At 37.5% G+C, this 21,369-nt stretch overlaps 3 long non-coding RNA genes across 3 annotated transcripts in view; 2 read left to right on the plus strand and 1 right to left on the minus strand.

Annotated features, from left to right (window-relative positions):
• The window catches only part of LOC126930317 (uncharacterized), a 590,715-nt gene that overhangs the window by 345,726 nt on the left and 223,620 nt on the right, over positions 1–21,369 (plus strand). The gene's annotated exons all lie outside the window — the stretch shown is intronic.
• LOC126930320 (uncharacterized) overlaps positions 1–21,369 on the minus strand; it is a 64,157-nt gene that overhangs the window by 6,977 nt on the left and 35,811 nt on the right. The window lies entirely within an intron of this gene.
• Positions 646–20,823, plus strand: LOC126930327 (uncharacterized). The gene is made up of 2 exons (XR_007717576.1): positions 646–824; positions 20,598–20,823. It is a non-coding gene; the product is annotated as an uncharacterized LOC126930327 (long non-coding RNA).

Here is a 21,369-nt window from a genome sequence, read left to right on the forward strand (position 1 = left end):
CAGAAGAAATTGTTTAAAGGACACACCAAACACATCACTAGTCTGAGATTTTTTCCATATTTTATATAATGCTTTCATGCCTATTGAGAAAATAAATGCTTGTTGATGAAGATCTTAATCTTTATCAGCGTTCTTTGGAATTCTTGGTTTTTAACACAAAAGTTATAGTATAACTCTTTTAAAAGGCATCTAAATAATCTTATGTTTTGAACTGGCTCTCTTTTCACTGAAAAATACCAAAAAACTCATGGTTATAGAGTTGGAAGGGTAACTGTAGTACAGAAAGTTTGGCCAATTACATAGTGTTACAGTTTTAAGAGCTGCTTCCAAAGCAATCAGACTATTCAGAAAAACTTTTTCATAACAAATGTGTTCTTCCTTTAAAATGTAAACAATGAGCCAATCTTAGAAGCAAACATTGACCACAGAGTCATATCAAGTCTGTTGTTATAAGTACTTTAGTTTTAACAATGCAAAAACGTGAAGGATAGGTTTACTTTTTAACTCCAATCCTGTTCAAAGATCACTTATTGGCCTCTGAAGGAACAGATGGCATGCCTGTTATAGTTTAACAGGTAGCCTCTGGGTGAGGTATAGTAGTTCAGATACCTTTGGATGCTTTGGATGCTCTCATGTGTGGCAGTATGCACTTGCTAAAACATTCTCCTCTCTGGATCTGGAAGCCTAGAGTCTATATCCATATTAGGCACTGGGCAGGTATTCCAGACTTCTCTTCTGAGTCATGGATGAAAAATGCCATCTTGCAACTGACACAGCAATTCCTTTGCCAAGAAATCATCACATCCTTAGTTTCTTATGTTGATGTAAATCTTCAAGTTCTTGATAATTAAGATAGATTTTCTATTTGCAACAAATATCTGAGTATTCATCCTTTTGAAAACAAAATTTACAGGGAATATTTTTTCTATCAAAGGCACCATTAATTATACTAGGCTCTCCAAAGAACTCCAGAATCACCTCAAATACCAGCAACTCAATTCTATTCCACTATTCAGATCTGTTGGGTTGGGTTGAATCGGAATTGTATTACACTTTTAGTTAATTTAAGGAGTATTTACATCTTTAGGGAATTCAGTTTACATTTTTATGAACACGTTATATTCTCCATGTATTTAGGTCCTCTTTAAGACATTTCAACAAAGTTGCCTAATTTTCTTCAGAAAAATCTTGCCAATCATTTATTAGATTTATTCCTGTACATATTTTTGATTATTTTTATAGATATATTTTTAAATGTAATATTTCTTAATCTTTGCTGTATGGGGATGTAATTGCTTTTTGTATATTGATCTTATATCCAGCAACCTTACTAAATTCCTAATTCTAATAATCTGTAGTCTCTTACGCCTAACTCCATGTTTCCATATAAACAACCATATTGTGTATATTTATGGACCAATTATTTATTCTTTCCAAACTTTATAATTTTTATTTGTTTTTCTTTTCTAATTACACTGGCTAGAATATGTAGTACATTTTGAATAGTCACAATATTGGAGGACTGGTGATTTCCTTTATTATCTTTGTGAGGCAAACAATGTGCTTAAAAATGTTTGTTTTTCAGCTGGCACTAGATGTTTTGCACCGAGAGAATTCAAGCTATGTAATCTGCACTATTGCTAGAGTCATTTATTTTCTTAAATATTTTCTCCTATGTTTACCTTCTCTACTAGTTGATTTGCCCTTTACACACTCTAAGTCCAAGTTTTACATTTGTTCTCATTTCTAATGGTGTACTTTTGTGAAACTGAATATTGATTGTAGAATCTCCTACTGAGAACATTTTTCTCTTTTCATTCAAATTATTATACTTCTTAATATTTATGGCTTCCAGAAAGAATTAAATTTAAAAATAAAATTTACCTTCAAAGACAATGAGATGACCATGGATCTACCAAATGCTTTCATGAAATGTTCTTTACTTTTTCCTACAATATTCTCAGTGCTTCCAAATATGCAGGCTGCTCTGCTGCACAACGTTAGGAATGCCATTCATATCACTGTGTGAGTAGCACGCCCTGGGATTCTGCAGTGTGCAATCTTCAAGGCTGACTGTGGTAGCCTTGCCTATGCATTTCATTTTTCTGTCTAATTAGGACTGGGGTCTCTCTCAAGCAATTAATGATAATCTACTAACGCCTAACTCCAGAAGCAACTCTAAATATGTTTCAAAAAAATTTCTACTTTTGACTGCAAGCAGAAAAAATATCATGTCAGGGAGATACATTATGATAATACAGCTTTAATAGGCAACCTCATTCTATGCCAAATCAGTGTTGATACAATATTTGTTTGTTTAGTATTATGTAATTAAGTAAATTGTCACTTCTCTTTCTATAAATACAGTTAGGATGAGGTAAAAAAATGGGAAAAGAGGGGAGGAATTCATTTTGGAGAAAGAATCAACATAAAAGTAATATAATTACAACTCTCATTAGTAGTAATAATAATACTTGTGATGAGATGATAATGGCAAGGTAGTAATGATCATCATGATCATCACCATCATAATGATGCTGATATGCCCATGAATCCTAGTTGTTTGGCTTAGCTACAAGTTTAAGTTGCATTATAGTTTAGTTTCTGCCATAAAAATTTCTTCAAAGCAGAGAGGGAGAGGATTTCATAACATAGCTTCTGCTTTCTCACTAAGAAATGACACATGCCGAACTTACAGTGACACAAGATTATCAATTATATTATAACTTTTTAAACTTTCATCCCAGCTACAAGCAAGGTCAAAAATTAATTTTATCCAATTGAAACCAAAAGCTTTCTTTAGAAAGGCAGGTCTTTAGTTATATACTAAAAAGGGCAAAGACTATAGCCAGTTCATTTTTTAGGGGCGTATCTAGAGTTTTAAGTTACATATATATAATATACATTGTAGGTAATATGGAGAGACTATAGATAGATAGATAGATAGATAGATAGATAGATAGATAGATAGATAGATAGATAGATATACACCTATATATAGTATATGTATTTTGGAATATCTTATTCATTCAGTATTGGATAACACAGGTCTATACCTCACAGGGGGTAATACCACAAGGGGAATAATGTGTGCAAAGTGCAGAGTAAGTGCATGTAAATAGCTTGCACTAGCAGAAAAAAGCACTGCATGGAGCCAAAAGAGGAATATAAATCAATCGCGATCCTGGTAGAATAAAGTTGAGATGCTCTGCCATATTTGCAAGTAATGATGCTAGTGAAAGAGCTAAACAGAAGGCAAAAATAGAGACCACAGGTTATAAGAAAAAAGTTATGCACAGTCAAGAGTTGGAAAGCAACTTAACTTAAAAAAAAATAAAAACCATTTATCCTGGCAGTATATAAGGCATAGTAGGCTTACTGCTAATACGAAGTATCCAGGGACATTTGTCTCTCTATCACTGTGCCAGGCACAGGGTAAGTTTTCAATAAATATTTGTCCACAAGGGAGGAAGAGCAATCAGTTAGATACTATGTGGCCTACTTAAAAATACCACACTTCGCCAACGTCACATGTGGTTCAAGAAAATCTGTTTCTGAGTTGTTTTTGTGGGTGTGGTTCACAGACAACTTTGGTGACACATCAGGAAAGATGGCAAGCAGAATGAGAACTAGTGCTACAAAAAATGATCTCACTGTAACAGCATGGGTGGGCCTGGGAGTCAGTTCTCATGCAAGCCCATTAGTTCTAGAAAGTTCTCATATGACTAAGAAAAAGTTGACAGGAATCAGACAGATTTCATCATTAAGCAAACAGAAAACATCAAGTAAGTAAGGGAAAATGTCGAATGAGGTTAGGAGGAAACATTTTTAGATACTTTTATAGCCTCCTGCCCTTTCATTCCCTTTCTCAATCAGCTCTCTTCCTATCCCACCCCATGACCCTCTCCTTCCCTTACCCCAGGAACACTAACAAAGCAGGGATGTTTCTGTATAACCCATTCAAGAAACTGCACAAGATCACCTAAGAAGAGGCTGCTATAGTCTGAATGTTTGTGTTCCTCCAAAATTCATGTGTAGAAACCTAACCCCCAAGGTGATGATATTAGGAGGTGGAAGGTGATTAAGTCACCTCATGAATGGGATTAGTGCCCTTAGTGCTGGAGAAAGCCTGTTTGCCCTGTTTGCACCCTTCTGCCATGGGAGGATTCCTTGAGAAGGTGTGATTTTTGAAGCAGAGAGGGGACACTCACCAGACATCTAATCTGCTGCTGCCTTGATGGTGGACTTTCCAGCCTCCAGAACTATGAGGAATAAATTTCTGTTGTTTATAAATTACCTAGTCTAAGGTATTTTGTTACAGCAGCAGGAACAGGAACCTCTGCTTCTAAGACAGAGGCAGAGCCAGGATTTGAAAAGCCAGGCAGAGCTCCTGGTCATTATTATTATACTAAACCAGATCATGCAGTAGTAACATTGCAGGCAGAAAGCAAAATGCCTTCAAAGCCGTTTTCTTAAAATTCTGTCATGAAGCAGCAATTATCCTTCAACTCAGTTTTTTCTTTCTTTTTTTTTCTTTTTGAGACAGAGTCTTGCTCTGTCACCCAAGCTGGAGTGCAGTGGCACAATCTTGGCTTACTGCAAACTCTGCCTCCTGGGTTCAAGCGATTCTCCTGCCTCAGCCTCCTGAGTAGCTGGGTCTACAGGCACAGGCCACCACACCCGGCTAATTTTTGTATTTTCAGTAGAGATGGGGTTTCACCGCATTGACCAGGCTGGTCTCGAACTCCTGACCTCGTGATCCGCCTGCCTTGGCCTCCCAAAGTGCTGGGATTACAGGCGTGAGCCACCGCGCCCAGCCTCAACTCAGTCTTAAACCAAAGGTTGCAACTTTCCTTACCAGAAAAAGCCACCTAAAAGTTTTTAAATCAGCCACAAATAAAAAACAAGAAAACAACCAAGATTCCGAAATCTCCAGTAATGAAGAATAGAGGAGGGAGAGGGCAGGGTGAACATGTTACTCCCACTTAGCCTCATTCATAAAATGGGAGTAATAATAACACATATCTTAGAAGATTGTGATAGGATTAAATACATTAATTAAAGCACTCAGAATAATGCTTGACACATCATAAGCATTTAATAAAAGTTAATTATTATTTATCTTTTTCCTACCAGGTGCAGTGGAGCTTTTTTTCTTTTTTGCTAATTAGCCTATAGTAAATTGCAATGTGTCTTTAGTTCCTGAAGCCTAAGGATGTGATGTCCAGCAATGTACTCATATTTTTAAAAATTCTATACAACTCATTTGGTTAATTCCATGTTGTGAGAGTAATAATGTAATAATACTAACCCACCATAACTTGTTATTTTAACCAGACATTTTTAATTGCTCTAACCAAAGTGAATTAAAAGATTACTGATCATGCTGCAAAAGCAGAATGGTGAAATGATTAGGAGCCTAGACGCTCATGTTCTAACTCTAGGTTAGAATCCCACTCACTAGCAGAGTGACTTTGGGCAAATTATCTACCTTCTTTATGTCTCAGTTTCCTCATCTGTAAATTGGGATACTACGAGTATTTCTCTTAGAGATTTGTTAAGAGGACTATATTAGTCTGTTCTCACACTACTATAAAGAACTACCTGAGACTAGGTAATTAATGAAGAAAAGAGGTTTAATTGACTCAGAGTTCCACAGACATAACAGGAAGTATGACTGGGGGGCCTCAGAAATCTCACAATCATGGTGGAAGGCAAATGGGAACACTGACCTTCTTCGCAGGGCAGCAGGGGAGAGAGAGAGAGAGTGGGGAGAACCACCACACACTTTTAAACCATCAGATCTCATGAGAACTCACCCACTATCATAAGAACAGCATGGGAGAGTCCGCCCCCATGATCCAATCACCTCCCACACCAGGTCCCTCCCTAGACACATGGGGATCACCATTCGAGATGAGAGTTGGGTGGGGACACAGAGTCAAACCATATCAAGGACTAAATGAGTCATCATTGCACATAAAGTTCTAGGAATAGTGTCTTGCACATAATATGTACTTATATGAGTTGTTTCTTTTATACTTTTTCCATATAGTTAAGAAAATATATTTTGCCAGTTGATTTTTACAAGTTTATTAGTAAAATGTTCATAGAGAAACATTTACATTTCCTTACTCTAAATGTCCAAAATATGTTTAATACTTATTTAACTTTATTTAACATGGTCTATATTATTTAACTATAATATTTAACATGGTTGAAATTAAAGGGTTTATGTCAGCCTAATTTTAATACATTGTAGTTATTGCTTTAATTGTAATATATTGTAGTATGTTGTAATTGTAATATATTGTAGTTATTGCTAATTGTAATATACTGTAGTTATTGCTTTAATTTTATTTTAATCTTTAGATGTTTAGTTAAGGTCACTGCCTTTCATTGTCCCAGCCGATTTCTTTTCTCAAAATGCATACATAGGCTTAAATTATAATGTTTATATAATTTACTCGTAAAATCCTTCACTACCAAAGTAAACTATTAGGCTATAACAAATATGATACATACTTAGACTATTTTTTATCTTTATATACAGACACTGCTAAACATCATAAATCATAGAGCTTAAAGATTTTTTTAAATACATGGATATATTTTTAATTTTTATGCTTAGCTACCACTATGAAGTACTGAAATTAACAACAGCCTCAAATCAAGCAGTGAAAAATGCTAGTGAATCATCACATTTTATTGCTGCTTAATTTTTAGGCTTCTGGTGTGAATTAGCTGCGAGATACAGCAATTTAAAGGATAATGACTAAACTCCTATTTCCTGCTTAATTTTCTTTTAAAGAAAAGTATTGGACTTAAGAAAATTATTACTCAGACATTCTTTAAATGAAGAAAACCGGGGAATTAGAATTCTCTTAACAAGTGCATCTTCTAGAGCAGCAGTCCCCAATCTTTTTAGCAGCAGGGACTGGTTTCATGGAAGACAATTTTTCCATGGACGGGGTCGGTGTGGGGATGGTTTTGGGATAAAACTGTTCCACCTCAGATCATCAGGCATTAGATTCTCATAGAGAGCCTGCAGCCTAGCTCCCTTGTATGTGCAGTTCACAACAGGGTTCGAACTCCTATGAGAATCTATTGCTGCCTGCTGATCTGACAGGAGGCGGAGCTCTTGTGGTAATGCTGGCCTGCCACTCACCTCTTGCTATGCAGGCTGGTTCCTAACAGGCCATGGACCAGGAGTTGGGGACCCCTGTCTAGAGCAAAGAATTTCAGATGAAGAAATAAGTGACTAAAATGAAAGCACTTTTATAAGTTTAGAAATGATGGCTCTATATAGATCTACACAAGAAGAAAAAAAATCAATCAAATAGTATCTGTGTCACATTGATGTATCTTGTTGAATCTTCTAGTCCCATCCCAATGTTTAGCATCATAAACACACATGCAGGCCAGGTGCAGGTGGCATTAGGGCAGCACTGCAGTGACAACAGCACCTTGGGAAGTACTGTAAGCAGAGAATATTTGTGCTTGGGTCACTCCCAGGAAAGTTGCAGAGAGATAATAGAAAAAAGCTAAAACTACAAAGGCATTTTTAAAAAAAGGTTAACTTATTATTATTATTTTTAAATTTTACTTTAAGTTCTGCGATACATGTGTGGAATGTGCAGGTTTGTTACACTGGTATGTTTGTGCCATGGTGGTTTGCTGCACCCATCAACCTGTCATCTAGGTTTTAAGCCCCGCATGCATTGGGTATTTATCCTAATGCACTCCCTCCCCTTGCCCCCCATCCCCCGATAGGCCCTGGTGTGTGATGTTTAAAATGATTAACTTATAAAGAAACCAAAGCAATCAGCTTTCATATTTATAATTATAGAAAACATTAAACCCACATTGCTAAGGGTGTAGTTAAGACTTTCTTCATCTTCAGCTATGTCCTTTTAGGGAACTGAACATTTTCTAATTTTTTATACAAAATTTAAAAACTCTCCTTATTTAAAATTGATTGACTACCCAAAAACGTGTCTTTCTTTGCTTCCATTCCATGATTTATAAAGAATTAGCTTTAGTACTCTTTTTAGAGTGTAGGTTGAAAAGGCATCTTATTTTCCATCTCGGAGTAATTTTTAAACCACATCAATTATTTTTCATGTGCAGCTGTTTTTATCCACAAATTATTGCTTTAGGCATTTTTACTTTACCACACATTTCAGAAGAGAAGGAATGAAGGGGAACCAGCTAATCTACAAATGTTTCACCTACAGTAGATCAAGACAAAAAAAGGGGGGAAGAATATGACCCAAAACTTCTTCAGAAATAAGAACTGCTTATTAATAGTCTAAACCAGGGGTGTCCAATCTTTTGGCTTTCCTGGGCCACATTGGAAGAAGAAGAATTGTCTTGGGGATAACCAACACTAATGAAAGCTGATGAGCTTAAAAAAAAAAAAAAAAAAAAAAAAAATCTCATAATGTTTTAAGAAAGTTTATAAATTTGTATCAGATTGTAAGCCTCTTGAGAACAATCTTGGGCTTTATTTATGTTTCCCAGCACATAAGTAAACATTCTCCAACAAAATGTAAAAATGGTAGGGGAAAAAGTAAATTGGGAATCAACTCTTTAGCGATAATTAAATGCAAGGAAAGTAGATTATATATCCAGCGTTTACCAAGCTTGGTAAATAAAGCACAAGATTGTTCTCAAGAGATGTACAATCTGATCTGGCATGTAATAATTTGCACATAAAGCAATGAGAGACTACTATAAGGCGATAAAACATGCTAGAGACTGGGAGACCCAGAAAAAGAAAAAAAGGCTGGATGGCGACTATGATAAGGTTTGGATATGCTAAAAAGGGGCAAGAAAGACATTCTCTAAAGGCATACATGAAGGTTTAAAATGAATAAGGGGCTGGGCATGATGGCTCACACCTGTAATCTCAGCACTTTGGGAGACAGAGAGGGAGGATCGCTTAAGCTCAGGAGTTGGAGACTCACCTGGGTGACATACTGAGACCTCGTCTCTACTAAAGATAACAAAAATTAGCCAGGCATGGTGGCACAAACCTATAGTTCCAGCTACTCAGGAGGCTAAGGTGGGAGGATCACTTGAGCCCAGGAGACTGAGGCTACAGTGAACTATGATTATGCCATTACACTCCAGAAGGAGTGGAATATCTTTTCTGTTTGCTAAAATTATACTGCTTTGGATTCACTCATTTATTTATATTGTGTTTTCTAAGAAGGAAAAAAGGCTACAAGATGTTGAGATGGTCACCTGTCAATGAAAAGGAGATATAATTTGGCCCGGAAAGAAAGTCTATTGATCCAAAGAGCAGCTTAGACACCGAGCTGTATTCAGTATTACCCAGGTCTCATGCTATCTACCACCAGCAGTCCTCACTGAACTTACCCCCAAGCTGAGTAATTCTAAACTTTAGAAAATGCTAACAATTTTTAAAGTGTCAAGAAATGATGGTAAAATAAACACTTACATTTTGTATATGATGTGAACATATACAAACAAAATATTTTACTATAGAACCATAAATTGATGGAATGATCAAAATGAGATTATAGAATCATGACTACAGAAATAGAAATACAAAGTCGGGAGCAGTGGCTCATGTCTGTAATCCCAGCACTTTGGGAGACCATGGTGGGCAAATCACGAGTTCAAGAGATCAAGACCATCCTGGCCAACATGGTGAAACACCATCTGTACTAAAAATACAAAAATTAGCTGGGTGTGGTGGCACGCGCCTGTAGTCCCAGCTACTCGGGAGGTTGAGGCAGGAGAATCACTTGAACCTGGGAGGCGGAGCTTGCAGTGAGCTGAGATCGTGCCACTGCACTCCAGCCTGGTGACAGAGTGAGACTCCGTCTCAAAAAACAAAAACAAACAAACAAACAAATCAAGTCTATTGATTAAACCTACTCATGTAGGATGATATCTTCCAGAGAAAAAGATGGTCATTAAATCAAGTACTTGTTATAATAGTCAAATGATGTCAAGTTCTAAAGTCAGAGAGAAATTGTTAAATCAATAACTGAAAATTTACAGATTTTATTGAATAAATGGTAAAGTATTTAGTTGTGAAAATATAAATTTTTCTCCAGAGAGTTAAAATGCCTGAGTACTGACCCTCCTTTGTTTATAATTGACAATATCTCTAGGATGTTTTCTTGAAGAAAATTATCAGTATCAACATTTTAACTCTGGAGAAAAATGTATATATAATAATAATTTTCTTTAAGAAAACATGCTAGGGTTTTTGTCAGTTACAAAGAAGGGTTAGCACTCAGGCTCTTTGCCTTAAGGAAACAACTCTGAATGTAAAGCTCTTTATGACTCTGATAAAGGGTGTTTTTCTGCATCTCCTAGAAAGAGGTGTGGAAGTTTTTCGTGGTTGGTTGAAGAATTAGAATCCAAGTTAGATTCTGTTCTCTTAAAGCAGGATCCATTTTCTGCATGTAATTTCACAATGGGTGCTATGACCAGCTAAGCCTATAAATGATCACTGCACCAAATCAGGACTCTGATATACTACTGCTTTACTTTATCATGGTCTAGTACATATAGCAAAGTTGCATAATAGAAGAAAAACAAACTCTGGTTTTACCATTCTCATGGCATTAACATAATCTCCAGTGAGTAAAATGATACTTCTTAAAAATTGGCCCAATTTATCTACTGTAACTATAGCCTATAACATACTTTCAGTAACAGGGTGATCATGATAAAGAAGAATGCTGGCCAGGTGTGGTGGCTCACACCTGTAATCCCAACACTTTGGGGGACTGAGGCAGGAGGATTGCTTAAACCCAGGAGTTTGAGAACAGCCTTGGCAACATAGCAAGACACCATCAATACAAAAAATTTCAAAAATTAGTTGAGCAGCTGGGCGTGGTGGCTCACGCCTGTAATCCCAGCACTTTTGGAGGCCAAGGCAGGCAGATCACCTGAGGTCAGGAGTTCAAGACCAGCCTGGCCAACATGGTGAAACCCTGTCTCTACTAAAAATACAAAAATTAGCTGGGTGTGGTGGCAGCATCTGTAGTCCCAGCTATTCGGGAGGCTGAGGCAGGAGAATTGCTTGAACCCGGGAGGCGGAAGTTGCATGAGCCGAGATCATGCCACTGTACACCAGCTTGGGCAACAGAGTGAGACTCTGTCTGAAAAAGAAAGAAAAAAATAGCTGAGCATGGTGACGCATTCCTATAGTCCTTCCTACTTCAGGGCCTGAAGTAAGAGGATCGCTGAGCCCAGGAGGTCAAGGTTGCAGTAGCCATGATCACACCACTACCCTCTATAATGAAATGGAGCTTCATTTAAAAAAAAAAAAAAAAGAAGAAGAAGAAGAAGAACCCTCTTTGTCATTGAACACCTGTTTTTGAAATCTTGATATGTGGTTAACAGACCTGAGTGTCCCTGGAAAGAGAGGGGTCCCTGGAAAGAGGTCTCTTTTTTCTTTTGAGACAGTCTGACTCTGTCGCCCAGGTTGGAGTGCAGTGGTGCAATCATGGCTCACTGCAGCCTCAACCTCCCAGGCTCAAGCAATCCTCCCACTTCAGCCTCCCAAGTAGCTGGGACCATAGGCAGTGCCACCATGCCTGGCTAATTTTCTAAAACGTTTTTGTAGAGGCAGGGTCTCACTATGTTGCACAGGCTGGTCTCAAACTCCTGGGCTCAACAGATCCTCCTGCCTTGGCCTCCCAAAGTGCTGGGATTACAGGTGTGAGCCATTGTGCCCAGCCTAAGAAGTCTTTTTAATAAGGAAAGACTCTGGAACAAAGAAGATAAAGGAGTTTCAAGCTTATTTGATTTAGAGTATCTTTACACAACGTAGTGAAATTTCATTAGTTTGTATTCATACAAGGAACTAATTTCACCTAGTTTGGGCTATTCTGTAATATTTATGATGCAAGAAAATCAGTAACAAAATTATAAACTAGTTCTTTCTGGTTAGAAGGTGTAAAATGAAAACAGTTGAACAATCATTCAGGCACTAGAAAATATATTATGTGGAGCAACTCCTAGGATTTGGTTTGCTCCCCAAGGAAAAACAAGCTTCCAAATAAATATTTTAGCAAACAAATCTATTACTTTTTTTGTTAATTATTCTTAGAAAAAATGTATATAAAAACACTTTGATTGTTATCCATAAGTCAAATATTTCCAAAGTAGACATTGCCCACGTTTGGTTAATTACCTGAATTTACAGGGTTAGTTTCCATTCCATTCATTTGTATGGTCACGTCGTTTAGTTCACGTGATATGTGCCAGCCTCAGCTGAAATTCTGGTTATTGGCAGAGTTTAAGAAAGCTTGGGAAAGGCACTTGGGCAAGTGCTTTTATCCATTCTGGTCAAGGGGTCCTGACCTGGAGTTCATGCATGAGCTTTTAGGAGGTCTGCAAATCTGCAAAAATTGCATGTAACAATTTTATATGTTTTTATATGTTTAACAAAAATATTTTTTTTTGAGACAGGGTCTCACTCTGTCACCGAGGCTGGGGTACAGTGGTGTGATCTCGGCTCACTGCAACCTCCACCTCCCAGGTTCAAGCAATTCTCCTGCCTCAGCCTCCTGAGTAGATGGGATTACAAGCACGTGCCACCAAGCCCAGCTAATTTTTGTATTGTTTTGGTAACAACAAGGTTTCACTGTGTTGGCCTGTCTGGTCTCAAACTCCTGTCCTCAAGTGATCCACCAACCGTGGCCCCCAAAGGGCTGGGATTACAGGTGTAAGCCACTGCGCCTGGCTGATTTTTTATATGTTTAGATGAAAATTTCCAGAGAGTTCATGATTTTCATGATTATCAAAGGTGCCTTTCCTTCTAAAAAGGTTCAATTATTGATTAAAGGAGTTCTTATTTGTCAGTCCTTATTGGAGAGGCAATGCTCCAATGAACTGAGATACAACTTTGGGTTGGAAGATCTGAAATGGTGTCTTCTCTCCACTGACCACAAGCTGGGCTTTGAAATTAGAGTCATAAGCTTTCCCTTGCAAATCCCTGTGAGGTCTGCTTTCAACCGCTCGCTGCCATTCGAAGGAAAAATTGTTCCAAATGTAATTATATACATGTTGGGGATAGTAAACATTTCTTCTGTGAAAGTCTCTTGTATCCTTTGTCTATTTGGTTAACAATACTTTTGCAACCCTGTTATATGCAGTAGGTGCCAAGGATAAAAGGATAAACCCAAATACACATGTCCTTTGTCTTCCTGGATGGATATATAGCAGAGAACATTTTCATTTTTCCTAATTCTCTGTATCTACTGGAGAAAGAAAATGATAAAACATACCCAAGTTTACTTAATTTCAACCAGAAACTCTCAAATTAAATGCATGAAGTAAAGTGACATCTAGTGTTGGTTAAGTGGCAGTGAAATATGTGTCAGGACAAGGTATACTTTAACTTTCTTTGAACAGACTGTTAAACTTGGCTTTGTTAAGTTGTCAACTCCTGAAAGCATAGTTTTGCTTTTAAAAATATTTTAGAGTAGTTCTGAAATAATCTGAATTTAAATGTCAATAACATTGTTTTCATTTTGTCAAAATAAAATACTTAACGCATACAGAAAAGTCTATAGAATGAAATAAGTTATGTATCTACCACTCAACTCTGTCAAATCTTAATGTTTTGCTTTACTTACATCAGATATTTTAAACATAAAACGTAGTAGACACGTTTGATGCCTTATTAACTATTTCTGATTTCATGTCCATCTTTTTCTCTTTAGAAGTAGTCAATATTTGGTTTATTATCTCTGTGACTGTTTTTGTATTTTTATTACATATTTGTGTACACATAAAATGTATAATATTGTACATATTTTACAGCTGACATAAGGGATACCATATGGTATAAATATTTCTGCAACTTACTTTTTCTTGAGATTTTGTGATATTGGTCATCTAGTCATTTACTGTAACTGCTGTATGTTAGCATTCCATTGAATGAATTATACAACAATTTATTTAATTTACAGCTGATGGACATTCAGAGTGTTTTCAGTCTTTTGCTCTTATAAACCATGCTACAGTGAACACTCTTATACCTGACCCATTGTGCACACATTTGCGAGTTTCTCCAGCCTGCACGAGGAGGTATTGCACAAGTGTATACTTTCAAAACATCTATAGCTATTGAGCATTTGCTCTCCAAGATGGTTGTATTTTACACCCTCAGTACAAGTGTAAGAAAATTTCTGTGGCTTCACATTCTCGCCAGTGTTTGGTATTGGCAGGCTTTTTAATTTCTGACAATCTGCTTGATATAAAATGTTATCTCATTGTGGTTTCAATTTGCATTTCTCTGACAAGTGGTAAAACTGAGCTTTTTAAAAAAATATGTTTTTACTACTGAAGTTTCTTCTATGAATTGCCTATTCCTATCCTATGCCTACTGGATTGCTGGCATTTTCCTTAAAGTACTTGCTGATATAAGTACTTTATGGGCTTGATATATTGCAAATATTGTTTCTCAGTTTATGGCTTGGCTGTTCCCTGTGTTCATGGAATCTTTTCATTTTAAAGCAATCGACTTTGGCCGGGTGCGGTGGCTCATGCCTGTAATCCCAGCAATTTGGAAAGCCAAGGCGGGTGGATCACCTGAGGTCAGAAGTTTGAGACCAGACTGGCCAAAGTGGTGAAACCCCGTCTCTACTAAAAATACAAAAATTAGCTGGGTGTAGTGGTGTGTGCCTGTAATCCCAGCTACCCAGGAGGCTGAGGCAGGAGGATTGCTGGAACCCAAGAGGCAGAGGCTGCAGTGAGCCAAGATTGTGCCACTGCACTCTAGCCTGGGCGACACAGCAAGACTTTGTCTCAAAAAAATAAAAATAAAAATAAATAATAAATAATCAACTTTATGAATCTTTCCATTTTTATTGCTTGTTTTAAAATCTTTTTTTTTTTTTTTTTTTTTTTTTTGAGACAGAGTCTCATTCACTCTGTCGCCCAGGCTGGAGTGCAGTGGTGCAATCTTGGCTCACTGCAACCTCTGCCTCCAGGGTTCAAGCGATTCTCCTACCTCAGCCTCCCGAGTAGCTGGGATTACAGGCATGTATCAAGACGCCCAGCTCATTTTCGTATTTTTAGTAGATATGGTGTTTCACAATGTTGGCCAGGTTGGTCTCGAACGCCTGACCTCAAGTGATCTGCCTGTGTAGGCCTCCCAAAGTGCTGGGATTGCAGGCGTGAGATACTGCAGCTAGCCTTGAAATCTTTATTAAGCTTTTCTCCTTTATTTTCTCTTAAAATGTTTAAAGTTTTTTTCCCCCTTATTTAGGTTTCTAAATTATAAACTTTTCTGTATTGTGTGAGGTAGAAAATTCGATTCCTTTTGAACAGTGGATAATTATTGTCCTAGCGTTATTTATTGAAGAAACCATCCTTTCCTAATTGTTCATTTTAGCTCATCACCAAAGTCACTTACAAAATTAATTTTGGGCCAGGCACAGTGGCTCACACCTGTAATTCCAATACTTTTCGAGGCTGAGGAGGAGGATTGCTTGAGGCCAGGAGTTCGAGACTAGCCTTGAAAACAAAGTGAGACTCCATCTCTACAAAAAAAATTTCTAAAATTAGCCCAGCACAGTGGTGTGTCTGCCATTCAGTTATTTGGGAGGCTGGGGCAGAAGGATTGCTTGAGCCCAGGAGTTTTAGGCCGCAGTGAGCTTTGATGGCACCCTGCACTCAAGCCTGAGTGACAGATCTTTAAAAAAGAAAAAAATAATAATTTTGTAAAATTTGTCTTGCATAGCACTACCTGGCTCCTGAGGTTCCCTCAGTTAAGTCAGGTGTGTATACTGACTTCCACCTATGGGTTTATTCCTACTCACACGCTGAACCTGTTTTGCTATCTGGTGCCTGAGAAATATTGGTCAACATCAGGACCATTCTTCCTAGTGTTTCCAGACTCCATTCCTGCTTTCTGGCCATTTGTTTTTTCTTGGGGTCCAATCCTTGTTGTTTGCGCTCCTATTCTAGGTTCTGAGCTAGGATGGCCAACCATTCTGGTTTTCCCAGAACCGAACTACCTGGTTTCCCCAAATGCAAGACTTTATGTGCTAAAACTGTGACTGTCCCTGGCAAACTTGGCCTGGATGGTTGGTCACTTTAGATGTATCCTGCGGTTTTCACTTCCTCCCGTGTTGACCTCTTGACTGTCTAGTTTAGTGCTATCTCTGTGCTCACAAATTGTATTTACCTTGAACTTGTATTCATTGAGTGCCTATGATGTCAGAGGCTGTATGAAGCATTTTCATGTCATATCTCATTCAACAGTTAGACAGCTCTGCATGATTTCCTTTTACAGATGAGGAGGTTTTCATGTAGTTGGCCAGGATCACAAAATTAGTGACACAAAAGAATGAAACGCGGCCAGGCACAGTGGCTCATGCCTATAATCCCAGCACTTTGGGAGGCCGAGGTGGGTGGATCACGAGGTCAGGAGATCCAAACCATCCTGGCTAACACGGTGAAACCCCGTCTCTACTAAAAATACAAAAAATTAGCTGGGCATGGTGGTGGGCGCCTGTATTCCCAGCTACTCGGGAGGCTGAGGCAGGAGAATAGCGTGAACCCGAGAGGCGGAGCTTGCAGTGAGCCAAGATCGCGCCACTGCACTCTAGCCTGGGTGACAGAGCAAGACTCAGTCTCAAAAGAAAAAAAAAAAAAGAATGAAACCCAAGCCTCCTGACTACACATTTTTTTATTTCCACCAAACTTGTCATCTTCCTGGCCCGAGTTGCATACTTGGAGCCTCCACTCTGTACTAACTGAATTTCTGGGTGAACTCCATTATGCCTTGCCTAACCTCTTGCTGTCCTTCATATATCTTTTTTTTTTTTTTTTTTTTTTTTTTTTTTTTTTTTTTTTTTGAGACAAGGTCTGGTTCTATCTATCGCCCAGGCTGGAGTGCAATGGCACAATCTCAGCTCACTGCAACCTCTGTACCCCTCTATCTACAAGGCTCAAGCTATCCTCCTGCCTCAACCTCCCAAGTTACTGGAACTATAGGCATAAGCCACAATGTCCAGCTAATTTTTGTATTTTTTGTAGAGATGGTGTTTTACCATATTGCCCAGGCTGGTCTCAAACTCCTAGGCTCAAGTGATCCACCCCTCAGCCTCCCAAAGTGCTGAGATTATAGGCGTGAGCCACCACACCCAGCCTATCCTTCACACATCTTTAACCTAATACGATAGTACTTGAAGTCAACATCTTCTATTGTAAAGCATAAATGACAAGTCATTTGTTATGCAATGGTATAAATATCTCCAATGTTTCATTAGGATAAGCACTAAGAAGAAAGATAAGCATGGATATAGTAGCACGGCACATCACACTGCCACATCAGATTGCATCCCTCCAGTTAACATGTCATGGCATGCAATGTGGAATCTTTGCATTTTAATGTATTCATTTCATCAATATTTCCTTTTTGGTAGTTTATTTAAGAAATCCTTCATTACGTTATTCTCCTTCAATTTCTCCAAATACCTAATTTAATTAATTTGTAGATTATGAATATAAAATATTATTTGTGGAATATTAGTTTCCCAAATATTAGCAGAAATTAGGTGTGTATGTGGGATGGGAGGTGGGCCAATTAGTTTGGGAAACTAATATCTTTATTATAGAACTTCTCAGTCTCTATTTTGCTAATTTGCAGTGTGACTCTCCTACAGAGAGATACAGTGTGTAGCATTTTTCAAATGCTATGAATTTTTCAAATGACCATGACACCTTTTTCTTTTGTTGCATTGGTTTTGTTTCATAATTTCCCATGTGCCTTGGAACATCCCCTGGGAAATGGTGTTTTCATCTGTAACAGCACAATACCCTCCAGAGGGCAGCAGATTCCCTTGGCATATGGCCAATCATCTATTCATTGAACAGATTGATGAGGGACCTGGAGCATGTTATATTATTATTCCAGTCAGGGATATAAAATTTCTAGTTTCTGTAACAGAGATAGGCATTAAAATTTAGCTCAAGGCTGATAATAAAATAAATTATTGGCACTGAGATATAATACAAAAAAAAATCCAATCATGTCTCTGATGGATTGCAATGGCATACATTGTACTGTAAAGTCTAGATCATGTCTTCTATTTTTCCTCTTAGCCTCAATCAAACAACAAATATTAGCTGAGTGCTCCATAAGGAATAAGATGAACTATTACCATTAGTTCATTTCCCAAGGAACCTACTAAGAGATCAGAGAGGTAATTAGATAAGGCAACACATTAGTTCATTGGATTTCATTGGCTGCAAATCAGAATTATTGGGGGGCACTTTTAAATAATAATAATGCTCAAAACTCACCCAAGAACGTTAAATTTGAATCTTTGTGTTTGGTTCCAGGCATGAGACTTTTTTTTTTTTTTTAATTATACTTTAAGTTCTAGGGTACGTGTATACATGTGCCATGTTGGTTTGTTGCACCCATTAACTCATCATTTACATTAGGTATTTCTCCTAATGCTATCCCTCCCCCAACCCCCACTTCCCGACAGACACCGGTGTGTGATGTTCCCCTTCCTGTCTCCACATGATCTCATTGTTCAGTTCCCACCTATGAGTGAGAACATGCGGTGTTTGGTTTTCTGTCCTTGTGACAGTTTGCTCAGAATGGTGGTTTCCAGCTTCATCCATGTCCCTACAAAGGACATGAACTCATCCTTTTTCATGGCTGCATAGTTTTCCATGGTGTATATGTGCCACATTTTCTTAATCCAGTCTGTCATTGATGGACATTTGGGTTGGTTCCAAGTCTTTGACATTGTGAATAGTGCTGCAATGAACATACGTGTGCATGTGTCTTTATAGTAGCATGATTTATAATCCTTTGGATATATACCCAATAATGGGATCGCTGGGTCAAATGGTATTTCTAGTTCTATATCCTTGAGGAATCGCCACACTGTCTCCACAATGGTTGAACTAGTTTACACCCCCACCAACAGTGTAAAAGTGTTCCTATTTCTCCATATCCTCTCCAGCACCTGTTGTTTCCTGACTTTTTAATGATCGCCATTCTGACTGGTGTGAGATGGTATCTCATTGTGGTTTTGATTTGCATTTCTCTGATGGCCAGTGATGATGAGCATTTTTTCATGTGTCTGTTGGCTGCATAAATGTCTTCTTTTGAGAAGTGTCTTTTCCATATCCTTCCAGGCATGAGAGTTTAAAAACATGTTTTCAGGTGATTCTAATGAGTGGCCAGAGTTGAGACTATTGCGTTAAGAGGATAAAAAAGTATTTTTGGAAAGAGGTTTCTGACCTTTTCAAGCAGGTGGAGGAATTCAGAATTCTTTTCCGGGGGAGAATGTTTCAAATGTAGAAGAGCACAAAAAAGACAATAGTCATTCTTACATCCTCTGTCCAAAGTTAAATTTTGTTAACATCTTTATTCTTTCTTAGCCATCAGAATTGCAAACAACAAAATCATACAAAACCCACACCTTATAGTTCCTAAACTTAACTTTAGAAAACATTTCCTAGGAGAGCAAAAGACATCATTTTTTTAATCTCCAAAAATGCTTTATAGCTCACCCTAGTTAACAAATAGTCTGGCATATTCCAAATAGATCCACTGGGCCATGGACCTCATCTAACAAAGATGAATTCTGTTCATTTGCTCTGTGAATAGAGCTAAGGGGCTTATTTGTGCAAAGACTGACTGATGAGATGGAAGAAGAGAGAGCAAGACAGCAAGAAAATATTAGTGAATACATATCTTCCAATTGCAAAGAGATATGGAGCAAGCACCTGTCTAGATGGAAGGAATGAGAACTGTAGGCTATAGTTATGGATGGGAGGTTTTCTTTATGCAAAATTAACTAGCTTATAGTGGGAAGTGAGTGGATGGAAACGTGTCTCATTAACATCATGTTCGAACTTACCATAAGCTCAGTGAGGGTCAATAACCTGACAGGATGGCTGTTTTTAGGGCATCATAGGACTGAAGATGACTTCCTGACAACAGTTAAAAATCTTTGAACCAGAAGACAATTTTGAAAACAAAATACAAGCAGAAATATGTCCTCTGACAGCAGATAGGTATTTTAAGCAATGGATCTGATCTGTATTTTGCAAAAGGCTCTAGAAATTAAACCAAAAATGCTTCACTAGGTCTAATGAAGTATATCTTGAATGATCCAGAGGAAGATATTATTGTCATCCCTATTTAACAGATGAAGTATCTAAAATCAGAGAAACTGACTGATTTTCCCTAGACTACAGGCTAATAAGTAGCCAACTGGGATTTGAAAACAGACACACTGATTGGGTCCATAGTCTGTGTGCTTACTGCCTCATAACTTACAGAAAAATAATTCACATTGCAATACAGAAAACCTATATATTTACACATTACATTTATTACCCATTCTAAAAATTTGGGATATTACTAGTAATCAACGGTGTCTATAATTTTAGTTGATACATATGCTTATACAGACATGATATCAATTATTATAATCAACACACAATTGGTATATAAAACAATGGTGCATCTTTGAAACAGTAAAATAAATCTCATAGGCACTTGCACTTGTTCTTTCTCTTAGGGAAATGTTTGTGAACTCAGAAACCCTTTTCTTTTCTAGGAAAAGTGATGAATTAATTACAAATTTCTGCAAATGGAAGTTCACTCATTTATTTGGCCACCAAATATTTTTTGAGTTTGGAGATCAAAGTAGTAGAGTCTCAACTCTGAAGAGTCAGACAGACCTGGGTGGAATCCTGGCCACACCATTTTCAAGCTATGTAACCTTGAAGAAATTCTGTAATCTCTCTAAACCTCAACAAAATGAAAGTGCTCACTGTCTTATATAGGTTTATTGTGACGATTTAATGCAATAATTCATTTAAGGGATAATACGTGTTTGGTATATTAAAAATGCCATCTATTAGTATCGTTATTTAAAAACTTGTTAAATATCCCCATTTTGTTTCAGTGTTCTAAGGTTTGTTAACAACCTTAGAACAATGAAATAAGGATATAATTTTGCCCTCATGAACTTATATCCTCATAGGAAAAGACACAATTATTATTGTATTCATGTGGTGATCACCAGGCAAGTCACTTAAGAGTTTGAAGACAAATAAGATGCCTTATCTAATGGTTAAAATCTTATTAAAGAAAATCTCTTTGAAGGTAGCTTATATTTTTATAAGATAAAGCATTTCTATTTGTGGTCTAGAAAAAGATTTAAAGTAGGTAATCCAAAACGATTTGTTGAATCAAATTGTACTGCATGTCTTTCCTTTCTAATTTGCTATAAGTTAGGAACCACAAGAAGCCTTTTCCAAACAGTTTTTTTAAAAAAAGTTTTGTGCTGGGCGCAGTGGTTCATGGCTGTAATCCCAGCACTTTGG

Source organism: Macaca thibetana, chromosome 11 (genome assembly GCF_024542745.1).
Source record: "Macaca thibetana thibetana isolate TM-01 chromosome 11, ASM2454274v1, whole genome shotgun sequence".
Classification (NCBI taxonomy): Eukaryota; Metazoa; Chordata; class Mammalia; order Primates; family Cercopithecidae; genus Macaca; species Macaca thibetana.